Genomic DNA, 10,752 nt, shown 5'->3' with positions numbered 1-10,752 from the left:
GTCCTCCCGTGCGCGCGGCCCCTCGGGAGGGAGCGGGGAGGACACGTGGTGGGAGGAGGGAGGGTCCGGCCCGGAGCTGAGGGTGTTGGGAGGCGAGGGGAGGAGCGCGGCTGATGTCAGCAGGCCTCGGCGGCGCCGGGGGACGGCGTCCGCGCGAGCTCCGGGGCCCTCCTCTCGGCGCGGCTTCCGGCCGGTCCGCGCGCCGCCCGGGCAGTCCCTCGCGGGCCTGGGCAGCCGTGCCCTCGGCCTTCTCCTGCCCCACCAGCTGCAGGCCGCTTTCAGTGCTGCGTGTGACCTCGGCGTGGACGAGGCAGGAAGAGCCCGGATTGATTTTAACTGAGCGTAGCGTGGGCGCACAGTTCCATGTGCTCATTTGCAGTCACCAGCGGGTTGCACTTGCTTGGACGAGCTCTCCAGGCGCTCTCGCCGTGTTTCAGGGAATGAAAGGCTAGACTGGCAAGAGAGTGTAGGGGCATGAGGAGGGGTCTTTGAGGAAGAATATTAGTATTCTGGCAGCAGGCTTCTGTCCAGAACTTCGTCATATACATGGAGAAGGAACTTCCTGATTTTTGTAGCTGTTGGTTGAATCCCAAGCATGTAATCCCTTGGACGAAGTAGGTGTATAGAAGGACCTTTCTTCTCCAAAACGTCCAAAGGAGTTGTTTACTCTCAGCCCTGTGGACAATACAACAAAAGTGACCCAAGAAGCCCTGAAGCCCTTTTCATTCCAGAAAATGATTCTGGGTTTGGGTTTTTGTTGAGAACTTGTTGAAGAAAAAATTATTCTGACTCTTGTTAAAACAGTAAGGAAGACTTTATACAGGGTTATTGCTATAGGTGTAAAGATGATCACACTAGGGAGAGATGAAGTCTGACACGGAATGCTGGGGATGTATAGCCAAGGAGCAGAATGAAGGGGTCAGTAGATGGAAAATTACTGAGACGAGACATCAAGCGCCTAGAGGGATTCTTGCTGAAGGCAGGCTAAGGCGATCAGATATCAAGGGTGGGGGAAGGAGAAATTTGATCAGATATCCATGGTGATCAGATATCAAGGGTGGTGATTTCTCTCTAGCCTGACTTAGCAGGATTCTTGCTAAAACAGCTGGGCAAGCCACAGGTTCGGTGCGGGGCGGGGCGGGGCGGGGGGGTGGGGGGGGTGTTAGAGGAGGCGGTGAGTGGTCAGGGGACCAGGGTGGAGGCCTGCTGAAGAAGAGGGCTTAAGCCTGATAAAACTTTGGTAAAGAAAAGAGTCCTTCAAACTCTTTAGATTGTCCCTGAGACCTGAGTATCTGTTGGAAAAGACCTGTCTTTCCAAGTTTTCATGACCACTACTACTTATATGTGAATTTTACTTCTCTTTGTCATGGGAGAGGTCACTGTGCACTGTGCTTTTAATACATAAAATGTAGCATGACATGACATACACATCTTTGAAGTGCAATCACGGCTGACAGCCCAAGACCGTAGAAGATCTAATCTGTGGGTGGAAAAGATCGTTCAAATATTGGGAGGGAGGCTAGAATTTATTTTTTTTGTTTTAATGAACAATTATTTTTGTGTATAAAGTAAGTATTTGTAGAACAGGAGTGACATCTTAGTTTGAATTGATTGACATTGCCCTCTTAATTTTTCTGAGGAAATGGCAGATTCAAATAGAAATCGAGGAGGGCATTTGGAAGCGGGAAGGGTACTAGGGATGTTGCTGGCACCCCAGCATCTTAGAAAAGAAATTAATACAGTTATGAGATACACACACACACACACACACACACACACACACACACACCCCTACTATGTTAGAGTTTTAGTTTTTGAGAGCCCTAATGTTCTCATGGGCTTGGATTAGGTGTCCCCAAGAAGAAACTAACAGTGACCCACCCGAATTCTTGACTTTGAACCCACAGTCCTATGATCTCAATTACTGTCAGAGGATCCATCTTTTTACGGGTCTGTAATTGCTAACAAGACTTACCCTAGGAGCAAGGTGCTGGCTTAGGCACAATACACTGCAGACTCATGTTTAAGTGGTTTTCTAAGTCATTGTGCTTCTTTCTGCTGGTGTTTCATCTGCAAAAAGAGAGTTGAACCATGCATTGTCCTAACATTCTCTCAGCTCTATTATTGTTCCCATTGTCCATAAGACTTTATCTGAGTCTGAATGGGGAGTGATTGAAGCCAGTCTTTGAGACAGTGCATTACTCTGGTAATTCAGTAGGATGGGTTTCTCTTAGTTGGTGGCTAATATCAGCTGAACATTCATTTAATCAACATAATAGTTCTTTAATGATGCTGTTGGTCTGACCTCATCCTTCCTCCTATTGAATTATTACAGTACACAAACCATAGGAGTTCCAAAGAGCCTCAAATTTTACAAAATACTCATTTCTAACTGTAGTGTTCCCTGGTGAATACACATTTCTGATTTCCTTCAGCAGAGGCCCCATGGCCGGGTCAACATAGCTACTGGCCCACATACCTCTATTCCTCGGGTACTGCTGTAGATTGAATTAATAGTCTTGGTACTTTGTGTCCCTGTGGTAGTGTTATAAGCCACACCTTTGCCGTGGGATGTGCAGAATGTACTTCAGTGCCGCTTCACTTGGCCTGCTTCTATGGTGAGTTTCAGCCAATGGAATGTGGGGTGAAGTGACTGTGTGTGAGTCCTGAGTAGAGGTCCTAAGAGGCCTCAGAAGTTTCTCCTTGCACCTCTGGGAGCTTTTGATCTCTGCTATGACAAAAGCATGCTTAAGTAGTCACTGACCCTCCAACTTGGGCATTAGAAGGAGGCATGTGTTACAGAGCTATCCTTGCTAACATGAATACCAGTGACCATTAGAAGAGATTAGTGTTGTTTTAAGCTACTGAGTTCTGGGGTGCCTTCTTATAGAGCAATTTTGAGGGTGTAGCTTATTGAGATGATGACAAGAGGCAACCTTGGCCTTAGGGCTCCCAACCTTGGCCCTCAAGGAGTTGCTCTGAAGCAGGAGAAGGAGAATTGACCATTTTGTGGTAGATATCCTCAGGTATGCGGACAAAGGGATCCTAGATGGGGAGGAAAGGAGGAGAGAACCAAATGGGGAAGGAGCATCACTGCTGACTATATCTTTCTCTTCCCTGGGATTCTGGCACTTAAGAGAAAGAGCAAGATATGAACCCTAGCCCTAGAAATTACCCCATAACAAGCCAGGCATGCCGGCTTGTATCTGTAATCCCAGCTGCTCAGGAGGCTGTAGGAAGATTGCTTGAGGCCAGGAGTTCAAAACCAGCCTGAGCAACATAGTGAGACCCTATCATTTTTCAAAAATATTACCCAATAAAGCCAGAAGTTATTCCCGGTACATCCTGATAAAATGGTAAGGAAAATCCTGCTCTGGGGAGTTCCTTGGAAGGACTTAGAAGTTCTTGGAGAGGAGGTGTGTTGTTAGAACACCTCAGAGAGTTAAGGAACACTCAGTGGTTTCTCTAGAAGAGGAAGGGAATCAAAACACTTAGGGTCATACTATTATAGCTACTGTAATAAACAGACCCCAAATGCATAAAGGCACAAACACAACAGAAGTGTGATTTCCACTGATGTCATAGTCCAGCGTGTTTCTGTCCACAGGTGACTCCTGATGCCGTGATTTAGGATCCGTGTTCCTTCCGTCTTTTGGCTTTGCCACCATCTCGGGCCTGTGGTTTTCTCCATCTGCCAGAGTGAAGGGGAGAGAAAATGAAAAAGGTACACCCTTTTCTTGCCCCTACAGTAAAGCTTGTCTCTTTTATCACATTCCATTGGTTGGGATCAGTTACATGGTCACACCTGTATGAGAAAAGGCTGGAAAATGTGTGTGTATCTCTATATAGAAGGGGAGTGTATCTCTATATAGAAGAAGAAGAAAGAAGAAGAAGGGAATTGGCTCATATGATTATGGAGGCTGAGTCTCACAGTGTGCTGTCTGCAATTTGGAGAGGCAGGAAAGCTGGTGTTATAATTCAACCTGTTATAATCTGAAGGCCTGAGAACCAGGAGCTCCAATGTCTGAGAGCAAGAGAAGATGGACACCCAGCCCAATAAAACCTTTTTGTTCTATTCAGGCCCTTAGTGGATTGGGTGATGCCTGCCTATGTTGGTGAGGGTGAATTCAAATACTAATCTATTCCAAAAATACCCTCACAGGAATACCCATAAATAATGTTTTACCAGTTATCTGAGCATCTCTTAGCCTAGTCAAGTTGACATAGAAAATTAGCCATCACAGGTATGATATTTCTAGGTGTAAACTTTTTTATATTTATTCTGCTTGGTGTTCTCTGAGTTTCCTGGATCTGTTTGGTTTGGTGTCAATTGCTAATTATGGAAAATTCTCAGCTATTATTACTTCAGATATTTTTTTCTGTTTCTCTCTTTCTATCTTTTCCTTCTGATATTTCTGTTATGTGTATATTATAAACCTTTTATAATTTTCCCGTAGTTCTGGTATTTTTTTTTCTTTTCTTTTCTTTTTTTTTTAAATTTTCAGTTTGGGAAGTTTCTTTTGACATATCTTCAAGTTCACTGATTCTTTCCTTGCCTGTGTCCAGTACACTAATGAGCCCATTAAAACATTCTTTATTTCTGTTATGATAGTTTTTATTTCCAGAATTTCCTCTTTCTTTCACCTTCCATCTCCCTGCTGACATTACCCGTTTGTTCTTCCACGTTGTTTACTTTTTCCATTAGAGCCCTAAGCATATTAATCATAGTTATTTTAAATCTCAATTTTCATAATTCCCAACTATCTGCCATATCTGAGTCTGGTTCTAATGCTTGCTTTATCTTTTCAGACTGTGTTTTTGTTTGCCTTTTTTTTTTTTTTTTTTTGCCCTTTACAATGCCTTGTCATTTTTTTTTTGTTGTTGAAAACCAGACAAGATCTATCAGGTAAAAGGAACTGAGATGAAAAGGCCTTCAGTGTGAGGTTTCATATATATCTAGCTGGAACTTAGGCTGGGTTTATTGTTTGCTGTGCTTGTAGTGTTGGAGTCTAAAATTTCCTCTCATACCTGTGCTTTCATCTGCACTGTCATCTTTGGATTTCTGTAGACTCCTAAAAACAGTCTGAGGCTTGCATTTCTTTTATCTGTAAGCCCCTGTTACTAGACAGGTGCCTGATTGATGTGGTGTTAGGATTTGGAGGGAGAAGAAGCATTCTTTGATCCTAAGATTAGGTCTCAGTCTTAGCAAGCCTGTGTCCCTGGGCTAGGACCTTCACAGGTGCTTCTCAGGTCTTCCCATTCCCCCTTAAGTGAGACAGGAAGAGCAGGCTGGATTTGGGCATTTCCCTTCCCCAAGTCTGGTAGACTCTGGTAAAACCCTTGTTGGTTAGGCTCTGATAAAATAGTTTCCCTTGAAGGCAGGCTTTTGTTGAGAACAGAATGCTCTGGGATTGTTTTAAAAGGATTACTTGTCCCGTTCCCCGTGCCAGAAACATTAGAGGAACTTTCTCTGATTTTAACCTTGAGAACCTGATGGAGCTTCTGGAGGTAAAATTTGAATGTGTGGGGGCTCCACTGCAATTGCCCCTCCCCTGGTGGGGAGAGGTTACCTTGCCTGCAGGTCCACATTGAGCCTCTGACAAGTGTTCCTATCGTATTGGCTCCAGCAGTGGCTTCTGCACCTGTAAGCCGTGATTCTCTGTCTTCCCCCATCTCTCCATTTATTGAGGTGGCAACTTGCCCTGTGACCTCCATTTTCTGATAGATCTAAAAAAATGTTAATTTTCAGTTTGTTCAGCATTTTTTTCTAATGAGGATGGGAGTTACTAGTTCTAAATTCTTTATATATTTGGACTGGAAACTGCTTCTCTTATTAGAAAAAAATTCTTTTACTCATGGAAGAGAATGAAAATCACTTGAAATTCTCATCACACGCATATAACTGATGAATATGGTTGTTTCTTAGCAAAAGCTGAGGGAATGACATCAACTTGTGGCTCAGTGAAGATAACTAAGTAAGGTGATAAATATATGAACTGTAATATTTATCCATTAGGTGTCCAAATTTTCACTGAAGGAATGAATTTAGAGATTTTGGAGGGGTAAATGGGAGCTTACTTATTGTTTAGTCTTCTCTAAATGTCATTGCTCCCAGCCTAGCTTTTGCTAGGAGCTAGAAAGGAGACACTTCTCTAATGACAGAGTGAAATGCTGGTGTCTTATATTGCCCACTGGAAGATTCTAAGTGCTTTGGAATCCACTTCAGCAGAGGAAGAGTTGATATCTAACTACAAAATTACAAAAAAATAAGTGGCCTGGATAAAAAGGCATCTGTAGACAAAGCCAGACTTTTCTTCATAAGTAATTTTAGATCAGTTTCAGCACATGTTTGGTGGAATCCCTAAAGTTCTAAACCTCAAGCATGGTAAAATAATTTTGATCTGGAAAAATTTTAAGCATATGTTAAGAGTTTGTTAGCAGTGGTGAATATCCCAGTTATTGGCAGCATATGCATATGGGTTGCAGCAACCTCAATTCTTGCCTCCTCGGAAGAAAGAATTTGACAGAGGGACATAGGCAGAAAAAAGAGACCAAAGCAAGTTTCAGAGTAGGAGTTGAAGTTTACTAAAAAGTTTTGGAGCAGGAAAGAAAGGAAAGTATACTTGAAAGAGACCCAAGTGGGCATCTTGGAGGTCAAGTGCTTGGTTTAACGTTGAACCTAGGATTTTATATACTGGCCTGCTTCAGGCATCTTGCACCCCTTTCCCTTCATTCTTCCCTTAGGGTGAGCTGCCAGCATGTGTGGTGCCCTGCTTGTGCTTGGAAGGAGAGCATGTATGCTGTGCATACTGGAGTTGTACGCATGCTCACCTGAGGCTTTCTTCCCCTTTCCAGTGGAATGCCCCTGGAAGGTCATACTCCACCATTTTGCCTCTTAATGCACATGCTCTGGTCACAGCCAGCACCAGGGAGAGGCAGTTTGCCAATAGATAAAATACATGAAATTGGTAATCGGCAGCTTCCAGTAAGATCTCAGGAACTGGGCAAGTGGGCTTGCCAATTATCATTTTAGAGAGGCAGTGTGACAACTGCCGGACTATCACCTGATGGTTGCCTGACATTCCTGGTGGGTTGGGGGAGCCCTGTCCTGCCCTGCTCATGCTTTACTAGCTACCTACTGTAACAAGTTGTCTTGTAGAAGTTATAGAAGAGTAATAGTCCCATGAATATAATTTCTTATCTGCTATGGTTTGGATGTGGCTTGTCCCTGACAATGTGATTGTGTTGAGAGAAGTTTGGGTCTTGAGGTATCCACCTTCATGAAAGATTAATGATGTTCAAGGGAGTGAGTGAGTTCTGACTCTGGCAGGAAGAGAGCAGATTTAACAGAGTAAACCAAAAAGTATCTGAGACAGTCAGATTAATTTAGCAATTAGTTTTGCCAAGGTTAAGGACCATGGCCTGTAACACAGCCTCAGGAGGCCCTGAGAACATGAGCCCAAGGTTGGGTTACAGCTTGGGACAGAAGCTATAGGCAAAGACGTAAATCAGTACATGGAAGGTATACGTTGGTTCAGCCCACAAAGGCAGGACTTCTCAAAGTGTCGGGGGCTTCCAGGTCTTAGGTGGTGTATTAGTCTGTTTTCATGCTGCTGATAAAGACATACCTGAGACTGGGAAGAAAAAGAGGTTTAATTGGACGAACAGTTCCACATGGCTAGGGAGGCCTCAGAATCATGGCCCGAAGCAAAAGACACTTCTTGCATGGTGGTGGCAAGAGAAAAATTAGGAAGATGCAAAAGTGGAAACTCCTGATAAAACCATCACGTCTTGTGAGACTTATTCATTACTACAAGAAAAATATGGAGGAAACTACCACCAGGATTCAATTATCTCCCACTGGGTCTCTCCCACAATACATGGGAATTATGGGAATACAATTCAAGACAAGACTTTGTTGCGGGAAGTCAGGGACCCCGAACAGAGGGACCAGCTGAAGCCACGGCCGAAGAACATAAATTGTGAAGATTTCATGGACATTTATTAGTTCCCCAAATTAATACTTTTATAATTTCTTACACCTGTCTTTACTGCAGTCTCTGAACATAAATTGTGAAGATTTCATGAACACTTATCACTTCCCCAGTCAATACCCTTGTGATTTCCTATGCCTGTCTTTACTTTAATCTTTTAATCCTATCATCTTCTTTGTAAGCTAGGGAGGATATATGTCACCTCAGGACCCTGTGATGATTGCGTTAACTGCACAAATTGTTTGTAGAGCATGTGTGTTTGAACAATATGAAATCTGGGCATCTTGAAAAAAGAACAGGATAACAGCAATGTTCAGGGAGCAAGAGAGAGAAGACTTCTGACTGCCTTGAGCCGGATGGAACAGAGCCATATTTCTCTTGTTTCAAAGGCAAATAGGAGAAATATTGCTGAATTCTTTTTCTCAGCAAGGAACATCCCTGAGAAAGAGAATGTGCCCTGAGGGTAGGTCTATAGATAGCCCCCTTGATGTGGCCGCCTTTTACGGTCGAAGCAGAAGGGATGAAATAAGCCCTGGTCTCCTGTAGTGTTCCCGGGCTTATTAGGATGAGGAAATTCCAGCCTAATAAATTTTGGTCAGACAGGTTGCCTGCTCTCAAACCGTGTCTCCTGATAAGATGTTATCAATGACAATGCGTGCCTGAAACTTCAATAGCAATTTTAATTCAGCCCCATCCTGTGGTCCTGTGATCTCGCCCTGCCTCCACTTACTTTGTGATATTTTATTACCTTGGGAAGTATGTGATCTCTGTGACCTACACTCTGTTTGTGCACTCCCTCCCCTTTTGAAAATCGCTAATAAAAACTTGCTGGTTTTACGGCCCAGGGAGCATCACAGAACCTGCCGACGTGTGATGTCTCCCCTGGACACCCAGCTTTAAAATTTTTCTCTCTTGTACTCTTTCCCTGTATTTCTCAAACCAGCCAAGATGCTTAGGGAAACAGAAAAGAACCCAGGATAAATATCGGGGGTGGGGTTTCCCCTGATAGACTTGAGTCAGGACATAGAGCCAAACCATATCATTCTGTCCTTGGCCCTTCCAAATCTCATGTCCTCACATTTCAAAACCAATCATGCCTTCCAAACAGTCCTCCAAGCCTTAACTCATTTCAGCATTAACCCAAAAGTTCACAGTCCAAAGTCTCATCTGAGACAGGGCAAGTCCCTTCTGCCTATAAGTCTGTAAAATCCAAAGCAAGCTAGTTACTTCCTAGATACAGTAAGGGTACAGGTATTGGGTAAATACAGTCATTCCTGATGGGAGAAATTGGCCAAAACAAAGGGGTTATAGGGCCCATGCAAGTCCAAAATCCAGTGGGGCAGTCAAAGTTTAAAGCTCTGAAATGATCTCCTTTGACTCCATGTCTCACATCCAGGTCACATTGATGCAAGAGGTAGGTTCCCATAGTCTTGGGCAGCTCCACTCCTGTGGTTTGTCAGGGTATAGCTCCCCCTCCTGGCTGCTTTCACGGGCTGGCATTGAGTGTCTGCAGCTTTTCCAGGTGCACAGTGCAAGCTGTTGGTGCTTCTACCATTCTGGGATCTGGAGGACAGTGGCCCTCTTCTCACAGCTCCACTAGGTGGTACCCAGTAGGGACTCTGTGTGTGGGCTCTGACCCCACATTTCCCTTCTGCACTGCCCTAGCAGAGGTTGTCCATGAGGGCCCTGCCCCCACAGGAAACTTTTGCCTGGGCATCCAGGAGTTTCCATACATTTCTGAAATCTAGGTGGAGGTTCCCAAACCTCAATTCTTCACTTCTGTACACCTGCAGGCTCAACACCATGTGGAAGCTGCCAAGAACTGGGGCTTGCACCCTCTGAAGCCATGGACTGAGCTGTACCTTAGCCCCTTTTAGCAATGGTTGGAGTGACTGGGATGCAGGGCACCAAGTTCCTAGACTGTACACACCATGGGAACCCTGGGGCCACCCATGAAACCATTTTTTCTTCCTAGGCTTCCAGGTCTGTGATGGGAGGTGCTGCCATGAAGACCTATGACATGCCCTAGAAACATTTTCCCCATTATCTTGGGGATTAACATTTGGCTCCTTGTTATGTATGCAAATTTCTGCAGCCAGCTTGAATTTCTCCTTAGAAAATGGGTTTTTCTTTTCTACTGCATTATCAGGCTGCAAATTTTCCAAACGTTTATGCTCTGTTTTCCTTTTAAAATGGAATGCTTTTAACAGCACCCAAGTTACCTCCTGAATACCTTGCTGTTTATAAATTTCTTCCATGAGATACCCTAAATCATCTCTCTCAAGTTCAAAGTTCCACAAATCTCTAGGGCAGTGGCAAAATGTCGCCAGTCTCTTTGCTAAAACAAAACAACAGTTATCTTTGCTCCAGTTCCCAATAAGTTCCTCATCTCCATCTGAGGCCACCTCAGCCTGAACGTTATTGTTCATATTACTATAAGCATTTTTGTCAAAGCCATTCAACAAATCTCTAGGAGGTTCCAAATTTTCCCTCATTTTCATGTCTTCTTCTGAGCCCTCCAAACTGTTCCAACCTCTGCCTGTTACCAAGTTCCAAAGTTGCTTCCACATTTTTGGGTATCTTTTTACAACACCCTAGTCCTGGTACTAATTTACTGTATTAGTTTGTTTTCATGCTACTGATAAAGACATATCTGAGAAAGGGAAGTAAAAGAGGTTTAATTGAACTTACAGTTCCACATGGCAGGGAAGGCCGCAGAATCACAGCAGGAGGCAAAAGGCACTTCATTTTTTTTTTT

The sequence above is a fragment of the Macaca fascicularis genome, chromosome 1, assembly GCF_037993035.2.
Source record: "Macaca fascicularis isolate 582-1 chromosome 1, T2T-MFA8v1.1".
Taxonomy (NCBI): Eukaryota; Metazoa; Chordata; class Mammalia; order Primates; family Cercopithecidae; genus Macaca; species Macaca fascicularis.
Note: the sequence above shows the minus strand (reverse complement) of the source record.